Source organism: Ambystoma mexicanum, chromosome 6q (assembly GCF_040938575.1).
Source record: "Ambystoma mexicanum isolate Mex_15411 chromosome 6q, UKY_AmexF1_1, whole genome shotgun sequence".
Classification (NCBI taxonomy): Eukaryota; Metazoa; Chordata; class Amphibia; order Caudata; family Ambystomatidae; genus Ambystoma; species Ambystoma mexicanum.
Window position 1 is genome coordinate 828,500,267 of NC_090937.1, and position 14,131 is coordinate 828,514,397.

Here is a 14,131-nt window from a genome sequence, read left to right on the forward strand (position 1 = left end):
CTCTCCTCAATCAATCAACAGGGTCATGTGATATCCTGCCTCCTGGGGTGGGAATCTCCTAGGTGTTAAGGTTTCCCAGCCTCTGGGCCTCTGGGAACAGCAGGTGGCTAAGGTTTCCAATTAACCAACAAGCTTTGAAGTCCCTGCCCCTCTTGCAACTCCTAAATACAGTTTCCCTGTCAGAGTTTAGACCGCTAGCGCCACCTTGGGGAATTTGTCGGTACTGCATCCATTTTTGAGTTGTCTTGAATTACTGCATTTCAATAGAGTGGTCTTTTGCTTGATAGTATAGGACCCTTGCTTAACATTGTTTTGATGGCATCCTTACAGTAGAGTGGTGATGTGGAACCCCCCACAAGAAGGTTGTATCTTTGGAGTGGTCTTGTGCCAACTGCGCAGTTCTCCTATTCTGGCGTGAATGTGGGCGGTGATAGCTCATCCCCACATCCACCCAGTCTATTGATTTAGTTTGTTCTGGGATAGAATAATGGGCGGCGACAGCTCATCCCCACATCTACCCAGTCTATTGATTCAACATGGGTCAAAACCCTTGACACTCATCAATTTTGCCTATAGAATGCAGATTTTCAGATTTTTCAAAGTTTTTCCTTCCAGTGTAGAATGACACTTGAGACTGGAAGGAAGGTTCATTTTCAGAATGGAGAGGAGTTCCCATCACCAGTTTGTTGTCCTACAGCAATTACTGTCACGTCAGGTATTTGGTTATTCTGGAAATGAAACTCAATATGATCAGGTTTTTGTTCAACCATGTGGCATGTGCCATTTACACTTAGATGGTTGACACTCTGTTTCAGTTTTATTGGCCTGTTAGTCTGAGTCCAGAGGACCTTGTTCACACAGTCTATTAAGGGGGACAACCTTCGCAGGATGTAATTCCCTAGTAGACAGGGTGTGCTCTCTGGAGTTACGACAATGACAGGGTGTTTCACCTTATGTCGCCCAATTTTTATTTCCAAATCCACAGTTCCCTCGACAGGAATTTAATTCCCATCAAAGTTCTGGAATTGTCCAGGAAGAGGGGTGCAAGGGATCTGGTATCTTTTCCCCTTCCTGAATTTATCTGATCAAAGGTTCTTTTTGACAGAAGAGTGGCTTGGGATCCAGTGTCCAACAGTGCTGAAAATGTACATTGCCACTGAATGGGAGCATACAATCTACCCTCCTTCTCCTCCAGGGGGCAAAGATAATGTGTATTTTGGGCAAGTTGGGTGGCCAATTTCCTTATTTTGGACTGTGTATGAGTTTGGGAATCTGAAAGGTCAATTTGGCACTGGGAGATTTGAGGAGTTTCAGGCTCCTCCTTTTCTGATTCTGGGCAGCCCCTCCCTTTTTTGTAGACAGTCACCAGAATTGCATTGGGGAGTTTGGGAATCCAATTTTAATATTATGTCTTCTTGATGCCCATCCTGGGGTTCTAGGAGTGGCGATTCAGAATCAGTCCCCACTCCCACCCAGTCTTCATCTATATCTCTTGAGACCCATTTTTCTTTGGGAGGAGTCCCCCCTTCCCTGATGGAGAAGATCTTTGTCCCCAGAATCCTCTGAGGGTTCTTCTCCTTCAAATTGGAGGACACTAACCTCCTCCACAAACAGGGTCTTTTTGAGTTCTTTATTTCTCCTACCTGCCCTCTGTTCCTTGGGTGGCAGGTTTTTGGGGGCAGGAGATTTTGGTTCCAGTTCCTGGGTGCCCAGGGGCTTTTCATGAATAAGGAAGGAAGCTTCCTCTAGGGCTTTACACCCCCTTTGTCCCTGCCTTCTCCTCTGGAACCGGTGAGTTGTCTGGGTTCTCGTCCCGTCATTGTTTTGGGGTGCCAGATCCTTGGTTTGTGGGGTTCTGAGCCGCCATGTTTGTTTGAGGGTTCAGTGGATCCCTCAACATGTGACCCAGATCCTGGGATACCCGTTCTGGCTGGGATGGGGGTCTCTGGTTAACCCTAGGTGGATCACGGGAAGGGTAACTATCCCTTCTTCTATAGTACCCTGGATATGGCGAAATTTGGTAACCCTATACCCTTGGCCTCCCCTCTCCTGGATTAGGTTGTCTGGGTTCCTGAAAGCGGGGAATGAAAGGAGGGTAGTCCAGCAGGTTGTGGTTTTGTGGATATCGGGGAAAGAAGCTTAACCCAGCATTTGGGGAATTCCTGCCATCCTGAGGGAAGTTAGGAGGGAAGTTTCCTGTGGCAGCACTTACCTGGTTGGATCCCACCCTTGGGCCGGGGGAGTCCATTCATACCCAGGGATTGGTCTGTTGCTCTTGTATCAGGGGCTGATATAATCTGGGGAGTTAGGGGTCCCATTAGTGGGATGACCTCCAAGACTGCCACCTGTGACTGGCCAGAAAGCCTTCTGGGTCTGGGATTCCGCTGACTTTGTGCAGGTGTATTTTTAGGCTCCCCATCTCTAAGTCTAAAATGGGGGCATCCTTCACCTCCGCTGCCTTCTTAGCAGCAGCAGGGGTGTTAGCTGGTTTGGGGTTTTTAATCTGATTTTTATTTTCTGCAGGTTTTTGGACCTCATAAATGTGGGTCGCCTGCTCTATGACCAGTCCAGAGTCCTTTTCTCGTGGAAATCCCTCATCAGCTGGGTCATAATATTCTTGGGGAGGGCATGAAAGAAGGTGGTTACAAAGTCCCTGCTATCTGTGCGCACCCTCCTAGTTGTCTGTGCAAAGGCGTGTTTGAGCTCCTGTACAAACTCTCCTGGGGCCTGATCTTTCCTGCACTACAGATTGTAGGCCACTTTGCGAGCCTCCTGGGGGTTCCTGTGGGCGGAAACGTGTTTCAAGATTGCCGCCCTGTAGGTGGACCATATTGAATGGTTCTGCTACTCCAGTCCGGCAAAGAAACTGGAGTATTCAGGGGAGGATGTACATTTTACATACTTGATACAGTTCTGGTTGTCTTTCATACGAAAATTGTCCATCATCTGCTCATAGAGCTCCAGGTGTTCCCAAACAGAACATTTCGCATTTCTATGATAGGGGGTTATGACACTCCTAAGGGGCCTTAATCTGCCTAATGGGGTCTTTGGTCATAACTCGCTTAAGTTTGTTTGCCTTCTTTGGCTTAGCCCCCAGAGTGCACCCGCTCTCAGACTCAGAGGTGCTACTAGTTGAGGTCCCCTCATGATCATTTAGGCATTCCCAGATTCTGTGACCTTGAGAGAGGCTCACAGAATGGTGGGGCCTAGTTTCTCCACTCCTGTGGGGCACAGGAGAGTAGTCTTCTGACTCCTCCCTACTCCCAGGGTTGGCAGAGTATTCCCCCATTTCCCTAATTGGGTAGAGGTCTTCAGGATACACTTTTTGGGCCTCATCCTATTGGGTTTTTCTGTAACTTGGACCAACTGGTCCCTGGGAAAGTTATATTTTGGTGGATCTAATTCCCTGACCCTCCTCTCATAGAAGGCTTCCTTGTCAGAGATATCAACCTGAATGTTTGGGTATATATACAGGGACTCCCTTCCATCACTTTCTGTGGGGCACTAACCTGTTATTTCCATCCTGCTTGGTCAATTAAATTCTGCCAGCCTCATGGTTTCTGGCTCATGTGACCCGGTATACATGAAGCTGGAAGAGTTCATAGTATTAAATGGTTTGGAGTCCCTTTGCATAGAGGTCCTTATACTATAATCAGGGGTTACCCTGTCCCTCTCTACCTGTTTGGGGTCCCTCCAGTTCAGATAAAATCTAGCACCCTCTTTCTCCGACTTTGCTAGTTTCTCTCACCCCCTGCTTCTATATAAGAAGCAACAATCTGAGCTTTTTGTTCAGCTATCAAGGCTTTACTGGCCTCTATGGCCCGCTCTTGTGCTGCCACTTGTTTGTTGAGCCCATCATTCTTTTCACAGAGATCCTCATTGTCTCCCTGCGCTTCCTGTATGGTCTGGGAATACTCCGAACATTTTTGCTGCAGGAGACTCACCTCCTGAGTTTTAGCATCTTTCGTCTGGGTGTTCACTTCCAAAGCACATTCTACCCATCTGGCGTGCTCCAGTAGCTTTTCATACTCTGTTTTCAGTTTATTTAGCTCCTGGAGGGCTAATTCACTCCCCTGTAACTCATTTTTTAACTTGCCTATTTCCTGGCCTAGGTGTCTATTTCCTGATTTAGGGTGCCCCTGTGTTCAGCCAGGTCATCTCTTTGTTTTATTATGGCGTTGGATTTCTGGTGCTCCTGATCAAATTCCGCTTGAGAGTGGAGGTCTCTCATGATTAACTTATTATTTTCCTCTTTCAATTCATCTATCTGATTTTGTAGAGTAACTTCTATCTCTGTGCAGACCCTGTTATAGGTTAACTGTTGAGTCAGCTTCTGTTGACTCTCTTCTAGAGTGTCAACCTTCTCCTGACACTCTCTTTTTGCTGCTTCTAGTTGGGCATCTTGATCTGCATTATTTTGCAGTTGGCAAGCCAAGTCCTCTTTTAATTTTAAAATGTAGTTTGCAGATTCTACCTCTAACTCTTGCCTCTTATGTAATGTTTGTTCTGCCAAACTTAAATCAATCTGGATTTTATTTAACAGTTCAGATTGATTCTGCGCTAAAATTTCATTTTCCTCCTGCCTTTCCCGCATCACTCCCGTGTGGAGATACATGTAGGCCGTGATTCCGGCAATTTTGCTTTGCTCCTCTTTAATTTTTGGGGTCATATATAGCTCGCTCAGAACTTGGTGTAATAGGCCACAGTCCTGCCATGTATCCAGGTCCATGGTGGTGACCTATTGGGTTATTTCTTGTAGCCAGACTTTTTCATCCTGTTCTGGCCACTCACCTCTGACAAATAGCCTGTGCAGAAAGTGCTCCTAGCCATATTGATCTCTACTGGAACAGCCATTTTGTAAATATTATTTCTTCATTAATTATTTCGGGGTTGATTTAATTTTACTTTTATAGACACAGGCCTGGTGCTTAGAGTATTTGTTTTGGGGGGTGCTTGAACAGCGTAACACAGTAGTCACACCACACAAAGTATTACTACCCTGCAGGTTAGTGTGCTGTGTTAGACTGTCACGGGTGTCAACCAAACTCAATCCCGGACTCAAGCCCCCAAATTTGTTAAGGATTTCAATCAGGCGACGCACACCTTAGGCTCAGCCTAGTATGCAGCACACAATTGACATGCTTATGTTTTTTGTTAGATTCAATATTGAGATGGTACACCACTCATATCACACCCCCTTTTCAAATACCCCGGGTCGCAATGGACCATGAACCAGGCTGGTTGGTAAAATATAATATTTATTTATTTATTTGAAAATTCAAAATAATATCATACCATTTTTAATATGGGGCAGCAATCACCAATGTGGTGCTAAGAACAATAGGAATGTAAGCAATGCGCTTAGTTCAACCTTCTATTGACACATCTACAAAACACCAGGGAATAGAAACACTTTTTGATTATAGGTCAGATAGCACTTAAGTTAGAATTTCCCCCTGCAATGTTCCCTCAACCCACCAACAATCAATTCTAAATGGATAAACAGAAGCAGCAGGTAATCTGGAATGACAAAGGAAAAACAGAATTGAAATCCGACCTTCCCTCCCAAACAAGAGAGAAAAAGGGATTTGAAACCCTGCCAATGCTAAAAATTACATTAGGAAATGGATGAATAAATGGATGAATGTGTATAAAAACCTTGAAACAAATATTATTCCTCACTAAAGCAACCATGTAGAAGTACAAACAATCACAGGCAATGTATAACCAAGAGCATACAGTTTGAAAATGAGTGGCAGGTTTTAAAAACATGTTGAAGCAAATGACACATTGGAAATTTAGCAAACTTTGCAATTCCCGCCTGAAATTACCAAAACGGATTTTAATAAAACAGGTGAAATATTGCAAATCACAATGCGGTTTGGCAGGGTGGCAAGAATGATTGTGACAGTTTTACAAGTTATCAGGATAAGGATAGGATGACTTAGAGAGGGGAACTAAGGAAAAGACAAGGCAAGGTATACTATGGTTTTCTATGGTTCCTATTGATACTCACAGTACACTTTTTAGTTTTGGATTTTGAACAGTCAGCGGTTCTGGTCACCACACGGAGCTGGTCTAACGAAGGACAGCTGGACAAAATCAGCAGGACAGGATCAGCTGGGCAGGGACTGGTTACCGGGTAGCACTTCTGGACAATCAATTCTAGTCACTGGATAACATAGGTCATCAGGGTAGAAGGATGGCAGCAGCATGCAGTGAGTGGCAGCAAGCCAAGGTGGATCAGGATGTCAAAATTACACCGTTTTCCCCTTGTTAACGGGCATTTTAGTGGTTTTCAGAATTCGAGGCATTACTTGAGCAGGATCAGCAATGCTTGGATTTTGCAGTGGACCCTGTGGTAGGGTCAGCAATGCTTGGCCTTGTTGTTGGAATCTGAATCAGGGAGATGATGGGTACAGGAACGCAGCGCAGGAAATGACATTTGTAATGTCATCTTTGATGTCCTGGGTGTTAGTCTTAGCAGTGCACAGTGGTGGTGCGAGTTATGGTTGCTTAGTTTACCATAACTGGCGAATTTCAGGGTTTTTTCGGTTATACTTGGAACCGTAAGGTCCCTTTATCAAAGTTTTTTTCACTAAATATCATAGGTTTTTTAGTAGCGCAACTTAACTATAACGTCCCTTTAACAAAGTTTGTTTGCTGAATTTCATAGGTTTTTAGTAGCACAACTTAACCATAATGTCCCTGACTTTATATACAAGAAACATAGAACACACTGAAAACCTAGCTAGAGTTTTGGATGTCTGTGGACTGTGTGTATGTCCGTGGACGGACGCGGACAACAGCAACACTACCCAAAAACTCAGGGGGTATCTTAAATTGTTATATCGTGCCAAATGAACAGTGCACAAGTTCAAAAACCAGCACACAAACACATTGGGCCTCATTACGAGTTGGGCACGAAGGGATACCGGGCAGTGTTAAGGACATTAGTGCCGGTAATCCCTTTGCGCCCTACTACGAGTTCCCTTAGAGGTTCCCTTCCTTAACGCCTGGTTCTATCAGGCGTTAAGGACAGGACCCGTTAAGGGACTTTAGAGCTAATAACGGTACTGCAATTTGCGGTAACCTTATTAGCGCCTTCCCATTGAGCCCTGTGGGGGCTCAAATGGGAATGGGGAATGGCTTTTTCAATGGGGATTTACAGGTCCCGCAAAGGTTGGATTAGACCGGTAAGTCGCCATTGAACCAGGGCAGACTGGGTACTGGTATTGGAGGTAGCCATGGCACAAATAGCGCCATGGTTACCTCCAAACTCGGAATGAGGCCCATTATATGTAGTCATAAATAAGAAGTGGAACCTAGATATCTAACACATCAACCATCCATTTAAATACCATATGTACTAAAATGGAATATACCAAAAGAAGAAAGATAGGATTCCAACATAATTACCTCACAGAAACTGCACAATTCGGAGCAACAGCAGATCTACATACCAGTAAGAACACAATTTACCAGAAGCTAGTAAGTGTACTGCATTTTTCTTATATATTTCTAAAATTTCTGTATTAGATACAATAAAACGAATATATGTATTCTTTTTTTCACAGAAATGTCCAGTACTTTGGAGTGGCTTGAGAAGAATTTCCCACGTGAGGAAATGTCTGAAGATAGTGATACTAATGGTAGACACTTCTATATATAACCAAATTAATAAGCATTACTTTATGTACACTTAACATGTATGTATTTTTTTAACAGACCATACACACATTGAAAATAGTACACCAAAAGATACATTGCAAAAGACTCTCCAGCGCATGGAAGAAAAAATTGTCATGCACATGGCAAATTTCAACCATTTGAAAAACTTTGTGGAGGACCACATAAAAGAAAAAAATAAATACCATTGTCCCACATGTACCTGTCCCCCATCTGCATATCCCAGTCAATTATCCACAAACCCTCTCCACGAAGAAAAACCTTTTGATGAGACTTCCATCCCTTCATCTCCCCCTATCCATCCTCTTGAAACCCCCTATTCCCCTGTGTTTGTGTCAGTTTATGCTGCCCCTTCTCTTTCATAAATTGTACATCTATATATAATAAAACAAAAAAATGATATGTGTTTTAATTCAGTTCTTTCTTGTGTTTTTTTTTTTAAAGGCATTTGGGGTGTTCGTGGACAGCAGGTGTCCGGGATGCCCGTAATTAACCAAAATAGGGGTGTCCTAAGGACACTATACCTGTCCCTACTGTCCGCAAGCAAAATGGAACCATTCTTAGAACACACTCGGTGTCCGGGATGTCTGCAATTAACCAAAATGGAGGTGTCCTAAGGACACTATACCTGTCAGCACTGTTCACAGGCAAGTTGAAAGTGTTCCAAGAACACACACGGTGTCCGGGATGTCCGTAATAAACTGAAATGGAGGTGTCCTAAGGACACTACACCTGTCCGTACTGTCCGCAAGCAAAATGGAACCGTTCTTAGAAGACACTCAGTGTCCGGGATGTCTGCAATAAACCAAAATGGAGGTGTCCTAAGGACACTATACCTGTCCGTACTGATAGCAGGCAAGTTGAAACTGTTCTAAGAACACACATGGTGTCCGGGATGTCCATGATAAACCAAAATGGAGGTGTCCTAGGGACACTACAAATGTCCGTACTGTTCACAAACAAAATGGAACCGTTCTTAGAACACACTCGGTGTCTGGGATGTCCCCTATTAACCAAAACGGAGGTGTCCTACAGACACTATACCTGTCTGTACTATTCACAGGCAAGTTGAAACTGTTATAAGAACACACGCGGTGTCCGGGATGTCGGTAAGCAAATGAAAATGGAGGTGTCCTAAGAACACAATACCTGTCCGTTCTGTTTGCAGGCAAGTTGAAACTGTTCTAAGAATAAACACGGTGTCCGGGATGTCCGCATATGCAAAATGGGGTTGTTCTAAGGACACTATACCTGTCCGTACTGCCTAAAGAACATCTACGCACATGCGCACCACACCCGTAAATTCTCCGAACATCGCGCCTGTCTGTAACTGTTCATCTCACTTGTGTTGCACTTTTAATTAGTTTCAGGACCCGAACACTGTCTGTAGAACACCCGCGCGCATGCACACAACCGTTCCTGTGCATTTGGTGTCCTGCAGACACCCGTTCCCTTCGCGGACATGTTTGCGGCGCCATCATGCGACCGCACCCACGCTGAGCGTGTGTCCTGAATTGCGGACACTGTCTGGGTCCCCGATCATTTTAAAAGTACCTTTTCAGGCAATCCACAGTATTTTATAGTAAGAATCCACCATAGCACATGTCCCAGAGAATGACCCTGACTTTCTACATAATTTTTGGAACTTTTTGAGCCTTTTTGGGGTGTTTGATCTGTCCAAGGACAGCACGGGTGTCCGCGAAGTGCCACACGCACCCCTATAAAAGGAGACACCCCAGAGCTCATCTTCATTCTGTCTTTCTACTATTGAAGATTGACCTGCTTTTGCTGCTTTTCCTGTTGCATCTTGAAACCAGATTGCATCCATGGCTGCTGTACTTCAACCTGGTGATACATCTGCCTCAGCACCACCCCACCCCCTCCACCACCACACCTCCCCAAGGGCCTGAAGAGGGAAACAGGTGTGAGGATGTAGAGGAGGATGAAGAGGATGACGAGGATGAGGTAGTGGAAGTCCCTACTACCAGCACTCGCTGTGAGTCTTGGGTGTGGCGGTTATTTACCATTCATGGTAACGTACCCAAGGCATGTGCAAACAAAGTCACCTGCAAAATGGTGCTGAGTCGCGGGAGGCTTGGTTCGTACAGCTTTGGTACGACAACTATGAAGTGACACCTAAGGTCGTTCCACGGTGGGGCCGTTCGCAAGGTTGTACCTTGTGAGGAGCATAGTAGGTTGAGTTCTTCTACTTCATCCTCCATTTCCGCTCCTCTAACCACAAGAGACACTCCTGTGGGAGAGCGCATCCCTCTAGCTGCCTCACAGGCCATTCACAATGCTGATGCCCCTTACCTTTTGAGGGTCACAGTTTTGTGTATGTACTGAAACGCAGTACTCTGCAGGTGTGAGAGTCTTCGAAGTGCTTTTGAGACTACGGTCTCGGAGCACGAGAAGACCTGCCCACTACCTAAGTAAGGCCCACCCTACATCTTCCTCACTCCACCTGCCCTTTCTTGTCCCCATGGTTGGTGTCCCCCCTTACTCTCCGTTCCCCTCCTCTCCTAGTGTGTCGTGTGTAAAAAAAATATATATATAAAACAACAAAAATCCCCCCCAAAAAAGGCTCTTTTCAGAGCTGCCTTTCACAGTCTAAAAATAGAAGTGACAAATAAATGGAGCAGGGCCCAGTGCTTTTTTTTTTTTTAGAAGTCCGCGGACAGTTCGCGAATGTCAAACATTTTGGGGTGCTGCCCTATCAAAATCATTGCACTTTTCTCTGGGAGGAATTGGTGGCTCTGAAAAGAGCCTTTTGGTGTTTATTTTTTGTGTTTGAAAAACCTGAAATAGTCAATACCTACTGCAAAATGGATGGCTGTAATTCCACAAAAGGACGCAATGCATTTCGTACATTTCTCAGAAAAATCTGTTTACCAGCATAAGTAAGATGGACTCCATCTCTGCAAAAATTGTATGTGCTACGAAGCATATTATTTTCATTTTCTTTTATTTTATTATTTTTTTTTTAATTTGAAACCTCAGCCTGATAATACCCAGTGTAAACACCGGAACTTCAAGCTTTTGTTACAACTTATTATTCATCATTTCAACAATCACAAAAGTTCTGTATACATATAAAAGGAATCTAGCTCCCACGTGAACACACATGTCTTTAGACAGTCAACACTTTTTCATCAAGCCTTAGTGAGCCATGAAGTCTACTACAGCGCAACTTAGTTTGGTGCAGTGACCAGCGCTGGCGTAAGACCACCAGTCTCAATTGCTTGCTGCAGCAGGAATAAAATCACTTAAGTGCTGCATCTGTTTTAATACAAGCCGCTTGCACTCGGTTATGAGATGTTCTGTTGTTTCTATTTCGCTATTACAAAAGCGACACATGTTGTCATTTCCTTCGCTTATATGTCGGCGCCGCAGCATCTCTTTTGTTTTTATGGCGTTACCGCGAAGTCTCAGAAATTGATCACAGTGATGACGAGAGGGACAGTTTGTTAGATACAAGCTTGGTACATTTAGCTTGTGGGCCCCGATTCCTTAGTCGAGAGTTGTCGACATTCGTTGGCGATGGTCAATGTTCTGGATCCAGCACCAATGTTCGAACTTCATTTTTGTGACTTGTGGACACATACTCAAGTCGTTCAAGTTTAGTTTGGCATTAGCTAAAGTTGAGATCATCCTCTGCTTCCACTCTTCTAAGATCTTTGATGTTCTCAAACATGGACTTGGACAAAAAATGTGGAATGCTGGAGCCACGGGGGTCTGACTCATCTTGCGTAGTGCCATTAGTGATTTCCACAGTACACAAGTGTAGAGTGAATTTAGCGACAGTTCATATCTTATCTGGATCATCAAAATATAAGGAGGCAGCCTAAAGACTCGATGCCAAAAGATCCCTTCCAGTTTCTGCCAGAATAAGATGTCAATATTCCACCCGGATTCTGAACCGAAGGTGATTGCTGGGACAACCTTTAGAGCATCAAAGGTTAGAACAGGATCAAGAGTGAATGTGCCCTAGTTTTTGTTCAACAACTGAGCTTGGATGTTAAATTGTATCATTCGATTTTCTATTTCTATTTTCCAGTGGTGTTCATGTAGGGACTTGTTGAACGTAATCCCCATGTATCTAATGGAGTCAACCACCCCAAGATGTTTCCTATCAACTCTCCACGTGAAGGCTTTCCGTTTCTTGGAATCTCGTTGACCAATTATGACAATCTTTGTCTTTTCAGTGTTCAAGACCAGATCGTTGATGTTCAAATACTCTTCTAGATTTGCCAACTGCCGTTGGAGACCTATTTGGGTACGGTCCAGGAGAACCACATTGTCGGCATAGATAATACATCCGATTTCGTTGTGATTTAACTTTGGTGGAAATCATCGTACATTTCTTCAGAACTCTGGTAGATTGCAAATGAACAATTTAAAAAGTTCAGCTGCCAACAGGCACCCTTGTTTCACTCCTTTGCTCATAGGTATTTGCCTGGATAGAGCACCTTGGTCGTTCAGTCTGATGCGAACAGCAGTTTGTGAGTGTAAAGCTATTATTGGTTCGATTAAATTGCGGGGACAATTCCAGTTGATCAATTTTTGCCACAATTTATCATGATTGATGCTGTCAAAGGCGCCCCGCAGATCAATAAAAGCCAGGTAAAGATGTGTCTTTGCTTTTAGGGTTTCCAGTTTTAATATGTTTAGTAGGAATGAACTAACTTCCACTCCAACACCTCTGGTGATTCCAGTTTGTCTGATATCGAAGATGAGGTTGGACACAGACAATGCTGCTAACTTTTAGCACAGAAAAGAGGCGAACATTTTACTATAGTGTCCAACAAGGCAATCAGGCGATAGTTGGTTGGATCTACTCGATTGCCCTTTTTATATATTGGCACAATAATTGCTTCTCACCAGGAGTCTGGGATCGACATTGATGTAGACAGTAGCAGAAACAACGATTCAATGAAAGTTGCCCATAGCGCCTCATTTTCCTTGAGCATCATGTTTGTTATTAGGTGAGGGCCTGTGCCATGCAATCTTTTTAAGGCCCGGATTGCTGCCTCTAAGTCATCTTTACTGATGCATAGATCCCATGATGTCAGGTCGAATTTCGGCACCATCGATGTTTCCGAGAATGGATCACTAAGGATGTTTGTGAAGTGTTCCTCCCATTTTCAGGCATCAATTACATTTGACAGCATGGAAGATTGACGTACATTTCCTGTATTGAGAATTACCCAAATTTTGCAGGAGTTCTTTGTTATCAGTTCCTTCATTAAGACCTCGGCTCTGTCTTGCTCGATTATTATCCTTTGAGATTTTAGCCAGTTACGATAATCCTGAAGATGCTCACGAATTTTGTTTTGGCTAATCAGGTTGTTGCTGTTCATGAGTCTTGATTGTTTTTTTTTAAGGCACGAATATCACGTCTCATAACCTTTTTTGCTTTGAAGTAATGTCATTGATGATATACGTTTATGCTTTATGCTCGATCTGCGATTCAAGGCTTTTGCTGTAACAAAGTCATATAATAAAGGAGCATAATTCACCGACAGGGCTGTTTCAAGAAGGAATTTTTGACCTAATTTCTCGATCTTGGGTCCGTAAATCCGGAAACTATTTCCTCGTGCGTTGACGGGTATTGAAGATTTGTGTCGTTTACATTCAGTGTACCATTCCCCAGTGCAAGTTACGCAAAGAAGATTATGATTGCTAGAAGGCATGTCAGTTCTTGCCAAGGTCATCTCTCCTTCGAATAGATGGTAAGAGACCCAGAAATAGTTGATTATTGAATGTGCTTTTGGTTTAACCAAGTTAATTGAGGTGGTTGGTCTCCTGGTGCAGTTCCGTTTACCATCTTGCAATTACGATTTCCGAGAGCGAGGCTCCACTGCTGGCTCCGTGTAGATAACTCATCGTCTGGTAGCAATTTGTAATTTCCAGAAGTAGAGTCATAGTTGAACCACGTACAGTTTAGATCGCCAGCACATATAATCGATAGATTTGTGTACTTCAAGAGTGGCTTGTCAATGAGTGATGTGACCGTGTTTATGAAGGTCCTTGTGCTTATTTTGTTTGGGTTCCAGTATCCATTTAAAACAAGCAAGTGTTTTCTTGCGGAACGATTTTCTTCAGCAGTTTGTAGCAAGACCCCTTGAACAAATGGGTTTGGGTTGAATGAGTCCACAAGGCTCCACCACAGATTTATTTTGATCAACATCAGTAAACCAGAAGATGGTCGCCCCAAGGCACTTTTAATAGCTGGATTTAATAGGGATACATAGCCATCTCTGATTGGTGGGTCGCTTAACCATGTCTCCTGGAGACAGATGATGAATACTTTTTCCAATTAGAGGTCACAGTTGTTAAATAAATGGGTGAATCCCCTGGTGTTCCAAGATATGAATTCCCGTTTGCATTGAGATTCAGTGACTAATGGCTAACGCTGGGTCGCTGCAGCGTGGCGATTAGC